Source organism: Macrobrachium nipponense, chromosome 34 (assembly GCF_015104395.2).
Source record: "Macrobrachium nipponense isolate FS-2020 chromosome 34, ASM1510439v2, whole genome shotgun sequence".
Classification (NCBI taxonomy): domain Eukaryota; kingdom Metazoa; phylum Arthropoda; class Malacostraca; order Decapoda; family Palaemonidae; genus Macrobrachium; species Macrobrachium nipponense.
The window spans coordinates 32,157,622-32,176,567 of NC_061095.1; positions in this window are offsets into that span (position 1 = coordinate 32,157,622).

An 18,946-nucleotide genomic window follows, 5' to 3' on the forward strand; every position below is an offset into this window, starting at 1 on the left:
TTTGAAATTGCCTGTAGTTGTGCAAATAGATAGATAGAGGCAAACAAGCAGAATTAATCGGAAACTACCTTCAGTTGAAAAGTGAGGTGTTAAGAGGTCGAATTAAATAGTATAATCACCAATCGAAAAGTCGCTTTCAGTTGCGAAGTGGAGAGTCCGGGGGGAGGGGGGGGGGGGGAACTGGTGTTGGTTGTTGGGGCTTGGTAGGGCGGGAGTGTTGAAACCCCGGAGATGGATATGAAACTTAATCTGAAATCAGCCTAGGTTACTAAAAACCAATACGTAGTCATGTCAAAGCGTTATTAATTCCCAACCACCACCCTCCCCTGTTTGCCTTTCAGTCTGGACGATGAAATGATAGTTTAATGGTCTGAGCAGAGGCATTTACAAATTACAGCAGTTGCTACCGATGCATCTTAAAAGCTGTTGCTATCAGCAAAGTTTGTTGGTGCTCTGAGCTCTACTATGCGACTTCTTAGTGAGTTTTATTTGAAAGTGGACTTGGTTCTGTTTAGGTCCAGATTTCGTTGAGAGAAATGAAGTGGTGAAATGATAAATGGTATATTTTATGGGCAGATAGCCTTACATTGTAAAAAAGGTATCTTACATAATTATACCGGTGGTATCGAATTGGTGGCCGCGAGTTCGATTCTTGGGCATTCCATCGAGGAGTGAGAGGCGCGTATTTCTGGCGATAGAAGTTCACTCTCGACGTGGTTCGGAAGTCACGTAAAGCCGTTGTTCCCGTTGCTGAATAACCACTAGTTCCGTGCAAAGTAAAAACACCAAACAAACAAAACAATGTACGGCTACACAAGTCTGTAATGAATTTAGCGTTTGAAGTCATCAATTTAACTCTTGGGTTGAATCTCTCCTCCCTCTCTCTCTCTCTCTCTCTCTCTCTCTCTCTCTCTCGTTCCCCCTCTCTCCTTCTCTCTCTCTCTCTCTCTCTCTCTCTCTCAATGTAAAATAAGTATATATAAATAAAGAACCTGAGTGCGCCAATAACTGACATGAAGTGACAGACGTAAAATTTTTAGTATGTTGTAAAATCAGTAGTCGTTGATATTCTAGAACTTGAATAGTTTTTTAACTTGGTTGTTTTTTAGAAAATAAACCTAAAGTACTTCCTGTAGATTAATCAAGATAATGAAAAAATGAAAAACGGTTTGTATTTCCGTCAGCGATATCAATGAGAAATATAACCCTTTATGCCACTCATGTGAGTGAACTAGCGCCGGTGAGTACGAGTATATAATCTCCAATTGCGTCTTTAGAGTTAATGAATGCATTGGCTAGTTTGGAGGGACGATGGGTACAGAAGCCTCTAACCCAGAGATGGTATAATGGCATAAGACTGTTTTTATTATTATTATTATTATTATTATTATTATTATTATTATTATTATTATTATTATTACAAATTATTTGCCGTAGAAAGCTTTCTCAAATCAAATTAATTATCGGTATTAACTTCCGAGGTGCTAGTACTAAGCATAGTGGAAGTGCAATGGGACGTCGTGTTTAGTACTAGCCCCGCGGGATCAAAGATATTGTTTATTAATTAATATATATAATGTGGAAATGGGTGCATATAAAACTTTGATCCCCATTGAGCTTCCGCCATGTTTAGTACTAACACCTCGGAGGTGACGTGTAGGTGGATACGTACCGGATTATCGGCGAAAAAACAAAAAAGGTGTGATGTTAGCATCATAGCCTCATCACCTTGGGATAAATAAATTGATCTGAGCTTAAATTTACTGCTCTTCAAAAATTATGAAGTCCTAAGAGTCTTGTGTTTTGCTCACATTACGTAACAGTTTCGGAACTTATGTTCCGAAATCTCCATCACAGAGAGAAAATAAGCAATTGTAAACTGAAAACTTAGTTCTTCCATAGGAGTTAACTTTTTTTTTTATAAATATAAATATGTCATATGCAACTTGAAGAACTTTTTTCTTTATCAGTACCCCCTCCATGACAAGTCGGCGAATGAATTTCCTATATTCTCAAAACTGAGAAGAAACATCTATAAAAACAAAAAGGAAAATTAAAAAACTTCTTTGATTCCCAATATATGTAAACTTTGATTCCCAATCAAAGTTTAGTTGAGTTTGAAAGTCTTTTTCCACCTAAGACAATCTAATAACGTAATCATTTAGTCAAAAGTAGTGCATGTCTTCTGCCATTTATCTTTGGTATGATGACAGTTCTCTGCTAAAATATCAGAAAATAAGCAAATTATGCTGATGCAGAATAACAGACGCGAAACTACAACTCGAAAGGTTTATGCGGGTAACAGCAAAGCAACTTTTCTTATGTTCTCCATCTTGTATTGACCTTGGACAGAGAGCGATGTGCTGTTTCCGTCATCATCAAAGATGTTTCAAGGTAAAGATGACGTTATTTGCTTCGCTAGAACTCCATTAAGAGCGAGTATTGACAGTTCGTATGCATTGCCTCCTAGACGATTCAACGCTTCTGGGCTGCCTTTAGTTCAGACCCGGAATGTTTCGTTCGTTTCCGCTTCATATTGTTCAGTTCCAACGTGTCTCTGTCATTTCCTTTTTAGTTGTCGTTGCCTTGTTTCGATGTTATTAATGGCACTTTTTGTTTTCTTAGGACTGAACGCCAATGTATGGAAGAATGGTAGATTTCTGCATTTTCGTGCTCTTGCGAAGGTCAGGTAGAATGTTTGGGAGAATGCGAAGCTTTCGATGAGAGTTTAGTGGCAAAAGCTTTTATCATCATGAAGTCCGGTGTGTAACAGAATAAAGTAGACTTTACATTTATATATATATATATATATATATATATATATATATATATATATATATATATATATATATATGAGAGAGAGGAGAGAGAGATAGGAGAGAGAGACGAGAGAGAGAGAGAGAGAGAGAGAGAGAGAGAGAGAGAGAGAGAGAGAAATACATTTGATATTAACTGACACAAGGAGCTGTCACATTGTAGAGGAACTTTGAAGCATCGCAGATATATATTATATATATATATATATATATATATATATATATATATATATATATATATAATATATATATATATATGAGCCACAAATACCATTTGATATTAACTGACATAAGGAGCTGTCACATTGTAGAGGAACTTTGAAGCATCGCAGAGTAATATTTCACGTAGGAGCGGATTCGTTCGTATCCGGCCGCAGGGAACAAGTTCCGCCTTCATTGCTAAGTATGATTGTGCCACGTCCCAGTATCAGTGGAATTGATAAACGAAATGTAAACGGATAATGCTAATGAAATCACGAGGTAAACTTCCTTATCAGATAAGGTTATATCAGGCACACATCCGCTGTTTAACAGGAAAATTCCAAATTAAAAAAAAAAAATCACTATATCCTAGTCTATGGGAATTTAACATGGATAATGAAACTAGTTATACCGATAGCATTCATTTGCGATGTGCTCATTATAACGGTTGTCATTGCATCATGAATGGTGTACGTGCGCAGGTACATATGATACAAATAGTGTAATACAGCACTGATGGAATGTTACAAGGTAACTAATGTGTTCTGTTGGATGTACATTTGTCAGGATCGACATTTATGCAGAAATATATGCTAAAGCTAAAGTCGTGCACAAGTATATAATATATATATATATATATAGATATATATATATATATATATATATATATATATGCATATATACATACACACACACACACTTACGTATATACTGAAGAGAGAACCATCACCACGAACTAGGCGTGGGCTTCGTTCTTGTAGCCGCCAATGGTGACCAGTATACGTAGGCATGCGATCCGTAGCAGCATGTTCACTTACTTTTATCACTCTTATCAGTTACCTCTGTTTTATTATTTTTGTTTCCCACGATTTATGCCGATAATTTGCAGATAAAAAGATTACAAATCCCACGAGGTTATCCATTATATATACAGTTATTATTATTATTATGTGTGTCTGTGTATATATGTATTTGTGTATAACATACAGACATACTATATGATATATATGTGTGTGTGTCCTTTTCCTTTGGAACTTCCTCTTGGATGTGATCCACCACAGCCGTCTAAGTACCAAGTCCATAATTGACGGCTTCGGTCAGGTACACATATTTTCGTAATGAAACGTGCCGAAGTCGTCTCTCCCTGGAATCGATCTCGGGCCTTTTTAACTGTTGTGCGTTTAGTGGAAGGCTGATCCACCGAAGTGTTATTAAACTGAATTCAAAAAGAAAATTGATATCGTAGAATATATGAATTATGCTGAAATATATAATATTTCATGCCGTGGTAATATTTCTTGTTTCTTTTGGCCTACTTATTATTTCCAAAGGTTTAATACTCACGGTCATTCCGAGTTATGTAAGAACCATTAAAGGAAGACTAGTAGAATTCCAAGTCATTATTAGAAAAGCGGGGAAAAGACGCCATAATGTTATAAAAGCATAAGATAGAAGACCTTAGTTATTAGATAAGGTATTATGGAAGAAAATTGTATAAATAAAGGAGTGCCCTGAATATTCGAATAAAAAAAAATGTCTGTAACGTTAAAAGGAAATGACCAGAAGATGGAGTCTCCAAGTGATACGTTGATGTGATTGAGATTTTTTTTTTTTCTTGAATGAAAATACGCGAGATAATTGAGAGTTTTACGTTTCGCGCTTTCTCGTGAGAACCTCGGCCTCCTCTTTGACGTCTCACTCATGCTGGTTCGACGTCGAAGGGCCTCTTTGTCCCCTCCGGTACCCCCACCCCTCATTCAGCATCTTATCAGCAACCTCATCCACCGCAAAAATAACTGAGTCCCCGAAACTTCTTTAAGGGGGGCGTGGCCATCGCTTTCCCGTTCCTAGGATATGCCACCGGCTGCCATAACTTATCTCGGAAAAAAGAAATGAACCTCTTTCTGTCTCCAGTCGGTTTCTACCACAAAAGTGCCCCTCACTGGGACGGGAAATGATGGCGGCAGGTCTTCTTACTCTTGTTCTCGAGACGTTTTGGTTGTCTCCTTTCTTGCTATAAACCCTCTCTCTCTCTCTCTCTCTCTCTCTCTCTCTCTCTCTCTCTCTCTCTCTCTCTCTCTCTCTCTCTCTCTCTCTCTCTCATAAAGAAATTTCCAGAACATTTGTCTTCTTGCATGTCAGTGTACGATAAACACTTAAGGGAAGCATATCTTTTACCTGCCCTTTTGTTTCATACCTTCAAGAATTGAATGCTATAGATTAAGCATTTATTATACCCGACAAAGGCAATAATTATTTATTTTTCTTTATATCAACATTTCCTTTTAAAAGACTGTTTTTATGATGCTTGTCGGTGTGAAAACTGTAGCACGAATTGGTAGTTGTGTTCAGTAATTATTTCGAAGTCTTGTTCCATTTTGATAGCGAACGAATTAAACGGCATTATCCATATCATGGTTACTGTAAGGTTTTTAGTCACATTGTATATTATGGCACCACGAAACTTTCTTTTCAGCTCTAAACCTTCAAAATTAGATAGTGAAAGTTTTAGTTAGTTGCTAGAGAAGGAACAGTCCGGGCAGAAAGAAAATCCTAGTATAAGACGCTGATGTGTGTGTTTTTTTTTTTTTAAGAACTTTAGTAACCATCACCTCAGCATAAATAATGGATATTTCCCAGATAGTGACCCCCAAGGGTTTACAGCATATATATATATATATATATATATATATATATATATATATATATATATATATATATATGTATATATATATATATATATATATATATACATATATATATTTGTATGTATGATATATATATACATACATACACATATATATATATATATATATATATATATATATATATATATATATATATATATATATTGTGTGTAACTTATTCTATACAAACATTTCCTGCGAGTCTTTTAAGATGATGTTCTTAGCCGCAAGCCCTTCTTCATCCAAAGAATCCTGCCTGTTCGTGGAAATATTTCCTGTTAAAACCTCCTTCTAGGATATATAGAAAGTATCTAAGTACTTTCAACGAGGTTTTTAATTTTTTCGCGAATGATTTATTTCCAAATATAAAATGAAAGCGACCTACCAATACTTGCACTTGTGGATAAGTTGGGCCACTCGGTTTCCCTTGTTTCAGTGGGTTTTCCCTAATTGACTGTATTATCTGTAGCGCTATCTGCGCCTGTTTGGTCATACTATACCGGCTGCTGCATTTGGTGGTGTTACCCCTGATGACGTCCATGATCACCAGTGTTCTCACATCTTGCACATTGCCTGCTTGGCTCAATGGTAATACTGGCGTTGGTATGGGGCGAGGGGTAGGGGGCGAAGTTCACGAGGGTGACGGTCTGTGGTTCCTGCCTGGATTGCTGCCCGGTAGCCGCCGGTTGATCAAGCTGTGAAAGGGTGCCATTGGCAACCGGGAATCAAGAAAAGTCCATGAGTAAGCCTTGGCGAGATTGGTGATTAATATATATATATATATAGATATATATATATATATATATATATATATATATATATATATATATATATATATATTATTAAAATCTTGAACATATGAGCAAATGTTTCACAGGAATGAATTTCTGACTCATCGGGACGAGCCTCGGTTTCATGAGTGACAAGCCTGTCCTCGGGAGACAGAGATTCGTTTCCTTTGTGAGTCAGAAATACATACATATATATATATATAATATATATATATATATATATATATATATATACATACAATATACATATACATATAAATATGTCCAATTCACTCTACATGGCAATTAATACTGACAAATGATTTCAATACCCGGGGGACTCGAAAGTCGACAGTACGTACGTATCAACGACTTTAAGTCGACGCGCTAACCGCTCTGATTTTCCAACTACAAATCCCCTCGGGAGATTTTCCCGAAAATAGCGCAATTGGATAGAAATAGATGGAAACGGTTCATCCGAACCGGCGACCCCTTATCAAAATGGGAACCAGCTGGGAAGAAGAGCGCGAATTGGATATTAAACGACATTTGTTGCTTAGTATTTGTGTAAATAAACGTCATGGTGATGTGACAAATATATATATATATATATATATAGATATATATATATATATATATATATATATATATATATATATATATATATATATAATATAATATAGATATATATATATATTTATATATACGTATATATAAATATATATATATGTGTGTGTGTGCGCACGCGCGCGCGCGCGTTAAATGCGTCCATTGTTTTTATTTTCTTAAGTAAAAACATTTTACTTATTTTTTCTCTCTCACTTTTCTTGCACATAAGGGCTTTCTGTTTGATGCGTGCTTGTTACGCAAGTTCATGACCTTTTAGCTTCATCAGTTTGAATGTACGGTTATTTATAAATAATAAAGCTTCTGGTATTACAAAAGCCGTTTTTCGTCTTTTTTAATTCCCAATTTTTTTTCGTCATACTTGATGGTATATATAACCACCAGCGATGGCAGCACACGTTCCCACGACTCATCTTGAGGGAGGAACGTGTCTGAACGTCTCTAAGACAATGGGGTCAGTTTTTGTCTTCCTCTTCAGTGAGGTTCCCTAGCCTAACCCGTGGCTCCCTCCCGCTGTGTGTTTTCTGAAGCCCGCCCTACCACTCTTTCCCACCCCTTACCCTTTACCCTCGAGGTCATTTCATTAGACTTCTATTATCATTGGCGGTAGTCACTGATTTGCATTTCCTTGGTAATGCAACGAATATCGCCTGCCGCGTCTGAATGCTGCTCTTGGTGTTGACATAATCAAGAGGTGAAGTGCTGGTCAGCTGCAGAATGGTGTGTGAATGTGTGTGTGTGAGAGAGAGAGAGAGAGAGAGAGAGAGAGAGAGAGAGAGAGAGAGAGAGAGAGATATTACGTTTCCACCTTAACTACAGAATTGTGGTTGTCTGAAGCCAGTGGTCGAGATCCAGCTGGGTCTTACGGTTTGTTGATTTCCTGCAGTCTGGTGAGTAGTTCGTGACCGCTTATAAGGGTAGAATATTCAACTTTCAGTTTCGTTCCCCTATGAAAGTTACTGGAATTTTGATCACAGACAACCAGTAAAAAAAAAGGGAGTGAAGCATATAAGAGCGGTTGTTATTATCGCTAGCAAGATTGTAAAAATATTTCTAAATATGTAAATTACCTGACAGGATTTGCATTTACGATGCTCTGCTACATGTAAGAATAGAGAGGCCAATGTTACATAAATAGAAATGTAGTGGTAAAATGTACATTAGATATATATGATATGGTTGGAAATTTACCAAGAAATAAAAATAAGTGTTGTCAAAAATAAACCTGGAGCTTAGAATATTTTTACCTCAAGAAGAAAACGAGCGAGGAGATGGTTGCGCCTTTTAATATTTTATCCTAGAGAGAGAGAGAGAGAGAGAGAGAGAGAGAGAGAGAGAGAGAGAGAGAGAGAGAGAGAGGTATTTTCGCATCATCATCATCCTCTGCTAGAAAATTTGATAAAAAGTTTTATTTGTATCATGTCCTTGTCCTCCTGCATCGCCACCTTTGCGAATCCTCGTGTAAATTGCCCTGGCGAAGGCTCTAATTTTGACTGAAGAGTAGACAGCATTTTATGAAGGAGGGTGAGTAAGAGTACAACAGCTGTGTCACTGTACCATAATTAGTTTACGTTTTCAGTTTCCTCAACACGGAGGCTAGTAAAACTGATCCTCCCCAAGTGTATGCTAGGGTGCTGCGGCATGACGTTTCAATTATAATTATTTCAGAAAAATGGTTTTCGGTTCCAAACAGGTTCGGTGTTGAACCATTCCTGTTTTACCTTTGCTTCTGTATTCGCTTGACATTAAGGAAAGAATGTATTCGATACTATGAAGCTTATGATTATTGATTTTGTAGCAGAAAGTAATTTGTCATTCTAGTTTTGTAGCAGTTTCAGGTTAAAATAAATTAATAAATTCAGCGACACATCCATTTTCTTCGTTGCCTTCACATTGAATTCATTTGTTCTTCCTGCACAGACCTTTGACTTCGGAGCTTTTCCGTCGAACGCTGCGCACCAATTTTCTTAAAGACGAATATTGAAACTCGCTAACTGCTTCCACCTCGCTTATATTTTCTTCTTAGAACTATTCTTTGTTAAGCGCGAGGGATTGGAAGGTTTCGTGTTAATGGTGTAGGATTAAGTCGTCGTGACACGTATTACGTATAGGAAAAGGAACTACCACCTATGTTCTTATTTCTAATATATCCGCATCTACGTGACTTGCCATTTTTTCAAGATTGGAAGAACCGCAGGAAGCCGGTTGGGAGGGGCTTGCGCAAATTATAGGAGAAAAAAAAAATGTTCAATTATGTTTACAGTTTACTTCTCTTGCAGTAGTTCAGTGAAGGTGTTAAACCAAAAGTGCAATTGTTTTAAGGACATTTTACGCTAAAGCCAGTCAAAATAGAAAATTTGTGAGTGTCAGAAGATGTATCATGGTCACAGAAAATCATTGACACCATTCGTAGAAAATCATTGACACCATTCGTAAAATGTCAGGTAGGACCCTTGGTGGATCTAGGAAAGTTTAAGGTATAGCGAAAATTACAGAAGGTATTCATTCCTTGGGGCTTAACGAATTTGTGCATAAAGAGGCCCTGTTAAATACTGTCATATAATTCTTTCTTGACTGCAAAATTCATCTTGTTTATGAGAAATAATAATAATCGTCAAATTCATCTTATCATCAACAACGTAAAATACGCAGCGTTTTTCACTTACATTTTGCCATGAAAGGTTTAGACAAATTACAGAAAATCTAAGCAAAAAAAAGTTAATAACATGAAATAAATAAATCAACATGATCGTAATCTGTATATTACCAATTATGAAAAATCTCTGTAGATTTATGCAGACAGCCTTTTAGATGTACAACAGTAACAAATAACTTGCAATTTTTAACAGTAGATCAAAGACTCCTAAGCAATGAACTTTAATATTTTGTGAACAAAGTCTCAGGAGCGGAATACTGTTTAAATTTAGTTAGTTTCCAGGAGCTAAAAATGTCGAAATGGTCCGGTACATGTCCTGTTACAACATACAGAAAGGTATGGGGTGTTGGTGGGGGGGGGGGGGGGCGGGTTGGATTTGGTTGGGTGGGCGACTTCAAAGAACATAAAGAGTACGGGAATAAATGAAGAAAATCCACCGCTTAGAAAACTACTCTAACAGCAACGACAAAGTCGAGCAACTGGAAGACCTAACTAATTCTGGTATCAGAATCAGGCTTTTGATACCAAAGAAAGCCCTTCTTTTAACTCGGCCAGAAATACTAAACGGAGGGAACCTGCTGATTTAACTCTACTAGGCATGCAAAATGAATTCAGGTACTAGGTTTGATGGCCGAGACAGAAGACTTAATTTAGCTCTACTAAGAAAAATTATGGATTATGAGCCTTTTGCCCGAAGAGGAAGAAATTCGTGAACTGGACAGAATTTTGCCTCACGTCGGCTGAGTAGCAGATACTTAGAGGAAATGCCCGTGTAACCCAATTTTTTTCAAATGCAGATGCTTATTAAATGCATTCAAAAGCATGGAATTTTGTGTGCTAATTGCTAGTATATGGGGAAAGCCAGTTTAATATTCTTTCCAAATGTTCTTCTGCCACCGACACATATGCTGCTGAGGTCCTTCATAAGGGAAGAATTCTAGGAGGAAAAAAAAAAGATTCATGATGATTCACTGTAACGTATATACTATAAAAATTAACCATACATGAATTTTTAAAAACCAGATTTGATGGAAAGATAACACATGAGAAGAAGAGAACCAACAGACAAAATAGAGCTGTCACTCGAGAACCGGAAAATGAACTTTGTGAGAAGAGAGGTCAGACAGTAAAGCGGAACTCGAACGTCTTTACAGTTTCAATAACGCCGACTGAAAACTACCGGGGAGCATGAGAGAGCACAGATAACAATAATCCTCATTTGTCTTTCCAATCATATATTCATTCACTCTCAAATGAGTGCTTTAGCTCACATAGCCAGGTCCGTGATTCGTGCCACCAAACCCACCAAATCCACCAAACTAGAAATCAGTATCAGCGTCTGCTAGGGTCAATAAACGGTCGCCAGGCTGGCAACCTCATCCCTATAAATATTCATAGTCTTAACAGCTAGATGCGCTCATAGTCTGTACAGTTAGGTGCATATATAACCTGCTGCTTGATTGTGAAACAAAGTTTTTTTTCTTTTTTTTACTCCCCCTCTCTCCTACACAGCTCGCAAACTGAGGAACACTGTCCGATTCTCGAACCAGACGAGGAGGGCGAATGTGGTCCTTCCCAAAAAGGGGAGGGCCTCGGCGAGGTAATTCCCATTCCATTCGTTAAAAACATGAATTCTCTCTCCTCTCTCTCTCTCTCTCTCTCTCTCTCTCTCTCATTACACTAGAAATGTGCAGAATAGTTGACTTCCTTGGGATTTGTTTTTTATCAATTTTTATTTGTATTTTTCTATCATAACTGGTTTTTCAGTTTCTCTTGGGTTTTGCCTTTCATTCTGGTTTGTAGAGTTTCCTTGGTAATCTTTGCTATTGCTTATACACTCGTAAATGTATATCTGTGAGCGTGAACGTAGCAGTATGTGGTCAAATGTGAGCATGCATATTGAATCAGGCTGCGTGTAAAATTGTCGGCAATAAATCGCTGCACAATTATTTTCCATCGCACGGAACCAATTTTTATTGCGACTAAGTGCACTAATTAAATCCCAACGATGGACTAGTTGGAAAACATGCTTAGAGTCATAAATGAAAGAGATGAGAAGTGGACAAAAACTTTCTCTGTCGGGAAGATCAACAGCTGGTGCTGATAAGAATCTTGCGTCATCTGTTTGTTTACGTTTAGTGCAGATGACCGTGAGACTCCTGACATCGTGGAGGAATGACTTGCTCTGCAAGCTGGTGACCAGAAAGGAAATGATTCGGAATGTCACCCATTCATTGCTGAAAGGAAAGGTTCATTTGGTTGATGATGGTTTTACGTGATTTTGGTAAGAAATCACATCAAAGAATCGAACGCTATCTTCAATTCTCGAACTGTTTGTTGTCACAGATACCTGTGGTCAAAATCAGCGCTCTTGAGTTTATTACTGTGTGCAGAAGCCAATAGGATGGGCTGCCTAATACTCGGACATTGGACAAGGGAAACGGAAACAGAGAATTTCAAAATTCGCAGTAGAGGGGAAGTAAGCTGAATAAACTGTTGCTGACTGTCAGAGAAGAATTAGTTAAATACACACACACACGAAAATTTTGAAGGGGTACTTGAAAGTGAAAACAGTTTTTAGTATGACGGAAATCTGTCAACAAAAGTGACGTAAGGGAGCTTATTCTATTTGGGTCTAGATGGTTTCTGAGTGGCATCGCTGGAATTGTAACCCCGCTCAGAGCTCGATGGATTTTCGCTGGCAATACAATCTTACCGTCTCTTAGAGCTATGGATGTGGGTTACTAGTGGACCCATAGGGTCTGCCTATGGAATCAACAACTATGCATTTTGTTCCCTTTAGTCCTAGCGTAGATGGAGAGAGGACTGACATATTGATCAATTGTGTGTAATTGTGGCCTTTCGGACATCACGCTGTCCAAGGGTAGCCTTTAAACCTTGAACTGAAAACTAGAGTACAGACAATGATGGATAGACCATTGTCTATGAAAAACACTACCATCTTCCCATAATCGGACATGGGTGCTCATCCACTCTCTTCCGCTAAATGATCAATTGCAGGGTATACAATATCATTAATGAGACAGTCACACTATGATATTTAATTCTAAAAACCGAAAATAAGGTGAATTTATAACTAAGGCAGAGTGGGTGGCCGGCGAAAAGAAGAAAAAATGCAACTTTCCACCATCATTTTCCGAGAAGCATTCGGGAATCACTGTAAAGCCTTCCATTATATGAGATGATTACCATTCTTCAGCCTTGTGTTGTACATTGGTTTTCAAGAGAACAACAATTACTTATAATTTTCGTAGTCTGTTTTTATTTATTGCGTGCAGCATTTAAAGTGTTTCATACACAAACAAATACACGTATATGCAGTTTTTCAGCGTAGGGCGATGTCTATATATATATATATATATATATATATATATATATATATGTGTGTGTGTGTGTGTGTGTGTGTGTGTGTGTGTGTGTGTGTGTGTGTGTGTGTGTGTGTGTAAAGAGTACTAGTAATCTTCTTAGGCACGAAGATATGTTACTTCAATTATATTCCACATAAGAAAATGAAAAGAGTTTATAATAGAAAATGGCGAGCAGTTTCGTCCTCCAATGGACCTCCTCTTGGAGCGTTTATTAAGGAAAGAGATAAAGTTTACAGTGTATGTAACCAGGAAAGGCCTAAAATCTTAAACATATGGAATACCGTTACCAAAACTAGCAGTTTGAGCTACAAACCATTCAACAGTAAAATAACAATAAAACAAGAATAGTAGTTGAACAAACAATCATTACGTCCGTCCTATAATTCGTACTATTGGTTCAATGTCTTATAAACTTTCTAAATTCTTAACAACATTATTTCAGTCACTTGTAGGTACAATATCTGATTCTCATGTTGAAAATAATTTATATTTTGTAAACAGATTAATCAGAAAACCCCCAATTACGTCTTATGATTTTTAAACAGCGAACTAAATAAGCATGTCATATCTCTGCCTAACCATGTAATTTTCGAACTAATCAGACTGCGCGTGTGTTGGCACTTATTTTATTCTTAATGGAAAATTTTACCGACAAAAATTTGGTATGCAGATGGGTAATTACTTATCCCCAGTATTATCAAATATTTACATGGAATTTTATGAGTCTAGAAAAGCTAATTCGATCATGGCAGGTATTATTTTCTGGGTGAGATATGTTGACGATGTATTTGCGGTACTGAAAACTTCTATTGACATTCAGAAGATTTTAAGAGATTTCAATAATTTAGTTCCCTCCATAACTTCTACGATCGACAAAAAAGACAATGGTATTATCTCATTTTAGGATGTTACAGCTGTGAGGTCAGTTGTAAGTTCTAGCTACAAGTTTAAAATAACAATATTATAATTAACAATACTTCTCCCATAAAGTAGATGTAAAGCTCTCAGCATTAAGATCAATGTGTCTTAGATCTCTTAATATCTGCAGTCCGGAATTTGTCATGAGGAACTAGAATTTATATATCAAGTTGGTATTGAAAATAACTTTTAAATTGGAATATATTGATTATTATCTAAGATTAGCAAGAAAAACATTTTACTCATATGAAGAGAAAAACAGAAAACGGAATTTTATATCTTTACCAAACCATCCCACGTTAGAGTCCATAGTCTACCTCCTAATGTTACTTGGTTTTAGTGCAACTTTTTCATATCCTAGCACCATTGGTAAAACAATGGAGTCATTTATAAAATCTCGGCAAATACGGTAGTTTTTATATAGGACAATCTGGGAAGGCACTCGAAAAGCACATTTTAAATCATAAAAATAATATACGAACAAATAATACAAGCAATGCTTTGTGTTCACAGTGGTATGTGTAATATACCGATTGACTGGCTCGGGTCAAAGATTTTATTTAAGAGCACAGGTTTTATTGAAAGAAATTTGATAGAGACAGTTTGCATTGTTCACAGCAAAGGAGAACATTTTAATTTATCGCCTGGTTTGTATAAATTAGATTCTTTTATTTTACATATCATGGACGTTAGTACAAATTGGATAATGTTATCCATTAACTGTCATATAATATACTCTTGTTAACTTGTACTTAGTGTTATGCTGTTTCAAATTGACATATTACCTTATTTGATATTTTGGTATTTTTCATTTGTTCAAATACTATCCTTGTTTTATTGTTATTTTACCGTTGAATGGCTGCATACACTGTAAACTTTATCTCTTTCCTTAATAAAAGCTCCAAGAAGAGGTCCATTGCAGGACTAAACTGCTGGGCATTTTCTAAGATACTACATTTTCCTATATTTTCCTATATATATATATATATATATATATATATATATATATTATAAGATATATATATATATATCAGTCGTTCAGCAGAGCCGATGCTTCATTATAAGATAATATTATAATATAAAGTAGTAATATTGGTCAGTCATAGTACAGATAGGAGATAACGGATCTGTTTCAGACAATGGTTCTGATCCTTGATAATACTGTTTAGAGGTTTGTTGATAAAGATTGAGCTGGTTTGGACACCTGGTCTCGCGCCACCTAACCAAGGCTGTAATGTAAAGCTAGTCATGGGGGCAAGATTATTAAGAACTATGAATAGAAAATATCCCTAGGATTCAGTACCTTAATGTATTTCCTCTGGCTAGTAAATCATTACGAGGTGAGCAGTTTTATTTCTTGCTGTAAATTCTGTTTTGTCAGTAGCCTGTAAATTCTGTTTTGTCAGTAGCATGAAGTCTCGCTCAGCTATCAATGATTTTGTCTGCATTGTAACAAACACGCTCCGTTTAATTGTCTTCGTTTTCTATTCCCTCTGTTGGTATCCGGTTTCATTCTTTGGCACATCCGGTTAAATATTTAAATTATGTATACTATTTTTGAGACTCGCAAATTTATGTGGATAGTCATCTGACCGTAGGTGCCATAAGATATAATATAATATATATATATATATATATATATATATATATATATATATATATATATATATATATATGTGTGTGTGTGTGTGTGTGTGTGTGTGTGTGTGTGTGTGTGTGTGTGTGTGTGTGTGTGTTCAAAGTATGACGGAATGTTCGTCCTCCAGCAAGGAAGTAAAGCACGTGGGCGGCTCGTAACGGTACGATATTTAGTTAAATTTTGAGTACTCGATAATAATAATAAATAAAGTTCAGTTTCTTCGTGATAAAAATCTAATACTAGTGTAGAATAGTTTCTGTTTTTTATTTTTTACTTGTATCTTAATATCACTTGGGACCCTTTGAATAAGTTATGAGAATCCTCTGAGCCTTAAACAGTGGAATTAAATCTGAAAAACAAGTCTATATTGCATAACAAATTAGCAGCACCTTATATACTGAAAAAGGTTTGCATTAAAACTTACATTTCTGATGACTATTCCTAAAAACATTATTTAAATGTTCACTTAATTTTCTGTAAGACTAAACTTTTTTACATTTTTTACACCATTAATATTGTTGTAAACTCTTTTGAATAAAAAATTATTATTCGTTAAGCTGTAGTTTACAAATAAAAAAATCTTGTAAACAGTAATAGGTCAATATGCGCGGGTGAAATCCGTAGACTTTAGTCGTCGTGGGTCGGAAATCTTAAGGGATGACTCAAATAATTGACAAACGCCTCTCCTGCAAGTATTACTTGGCTGAATATACCTGTCATCATTTCGCATTTCACTCAGAATTTTACAAATTCCCGTACTCAGATACCTCGCATATGTTATTGATAAAAGATGTGCATTACCAGGGCAGAATACCGATATTTAAAAACCAAACTTAAATGTCCATTAACGAAACACTCACCTACATTGGTTATCGTGTGTGAATGATATATGATGATATTGCATGGTTTTTTTTTCATAATTTCTACGTACTAAAATGTATATTTTTATCATTTCTATGACCCCCTCAATTTTCCTCCATCTTCATGGCTCAATTGATTAAAGGAATGAGAATTATGACTGGTCACTTTTTGGTTTTATCTCTCTGTTAACACCAAAAACCCAGATTTTCTTAATGTAATATCGCAACCATGATCAATTTGGAATGAGCCATCATACTTAATGTCGCTGTTTTCTTTATTTTCCTTGTTTTCGAAGAACGAAAGCCTCCTCAGAGGGTTGTGTGTGGGTGGGTGGGAAGGGAGGAGGGCCGCTGGTAGTAAGACTCCTGGAACAACTGCCCAGTAAAGCCTCGACTGAAATGATGAAAATAGAGTTACTCGTGTAAGACAAATGTCTCGAGGGGACAGAATATATAATCGTTACCTTTGAGACAGTCATTTGCACTAAAGGTTTTGTCACACCCCCAGTTACCAAACCGGTGGGAAAGCAAGCAACTTTTTTACTTTTTTTTCGAACGCCGCAGAGCCGATATCTCTTTTCACATTTTTTTTTTTACTTTCCTAGTTCAACAGCTGGCAGACTAAAAAGCTTTTTATTATTTTTTCCATTTTTTTCAGCACTTCTTGGTTAGTTGTATCTGCATTACGCATATCCGGTACATTTATTAACATTAATACCAAAAGTAAAGTAAAAATCAACTGACTAATTACTGGTAGAGTGCTGGAACATTATTGTGGACAGGAGACGCGTGTAATTATATTACCGTATATATATATATATATATATATATATATATATATATATATATATATATATATATATATATACACAAATAATGCGTTTTCTTTTTATTTTAGAGAGAGAGAGAGAGACCGTTAGAACGATATCATAATGCACCTTTAGCCATGTGATTCTGCGATAAATCACGGCTGGAAGGTAAACTGGTTCTACGTTTCTGATCACCTGTTTGAAATCATCTGTCGGTAATTGCACTTCCTTTCTGGCTCAGCTCCTTCTTCGATGTTCAGGAGAGATTGGTAATTTAATGTGATATGTTTGGACTTGTGTCTTCTGAATGTATAATTTTTTGTCTTCTATAAGTGACACTATATTCGTTAACATTACAAGGTAACTGAATGCCTTTTAAGAAAAATGTAACAGGTATCCTAGCATGGTATAGCATACATTTAACGAATGAAGCATTACGTGAGATTGTTTCTGTTCGGAAAGCAGCTGTCTAAGAACCACCAGCTCAGAAGGAAGATTATGGCTGTAGCCGTGTTTTTTTTTTTTTTTTTTCGAACTTAGGAGAATCAGTGAAAGTAGCCCCAGTTTCCTCATCCTTATAATCATTATTGCCATTTCGAACATTTCACCCAAAGGTTACACCTGGAATTTAATAGCTGCAGAATGTAGAAAAGCATTCTTCATTGTAGAAACTGTGTGCTTCTTGTTGAACAGTCGATGTAAGACTGCATTCACGCGAAATTCACGGACAAATTAAAATAAAATGTATATACTTGGTCCAAACTGTTGTGCCGTGTGAACGTCAACGTTGCCAAGAGGGAATGCAAAAGAAAAATGAACGATTTGCTTATGAAAATTTAGTTCTAAATCCTGGAAGAGGGATGAACACATCCATCAATCAGGCTCCTCCCCGGAGCATTTTGTGTCTGCCACGGCATCCTTTCAAGAATCTAGTCATCGAACGTCGCGCATTCACGAGAGAAACACTTTTCCAAACTGTCATCCTTTCAGCAGCCAACACGCAATTGTTCTTCGACGTCATCTCAGATTAGCTTTGCCATCTTTTCTTTTCGTCAGATCATCCTCCGCTGAGTTTCGTCTTTCACTGGCTTTTGTTCATTCCGGCTTTACACGCATCACTTCCTCTCTTTTTTTATTACTTCCCTTTTCTCCATCCAGCCAGTTTCCTCCCGCTAATATTAGCTTATTAACCCGCGTCGTACCCCCAGTGTTCCACATCCTTCTCTTTGTGGGTTTCCTATAGCGGTCATAGTTGGTATCAATATTATTCGAAGTACTTTGGTTCAAAGATATTGGTGAAGGATGAAGGCGGAGTTCGTTTTGAATTTCAATATTTTATTTGTTTAATAAACAATCTCCCAAATCCCGATGTTCGTCTTCCCTGATGCCCAGCCCCAGTCCCACCCCTTTCCCTCCTTACACGTTTAATGTGTAGTCGTCCAGGTCAACTTCCTGTCAGGGAGCGGCCACAAGGGACCCTCATTAGGACTTTCCTCCTCGCTACTCCTACCAGTGCGACTTTACTTCTCGATCTGACTCTCAGTTTTATTCGATAAAAGATGATTGAGTTTTTT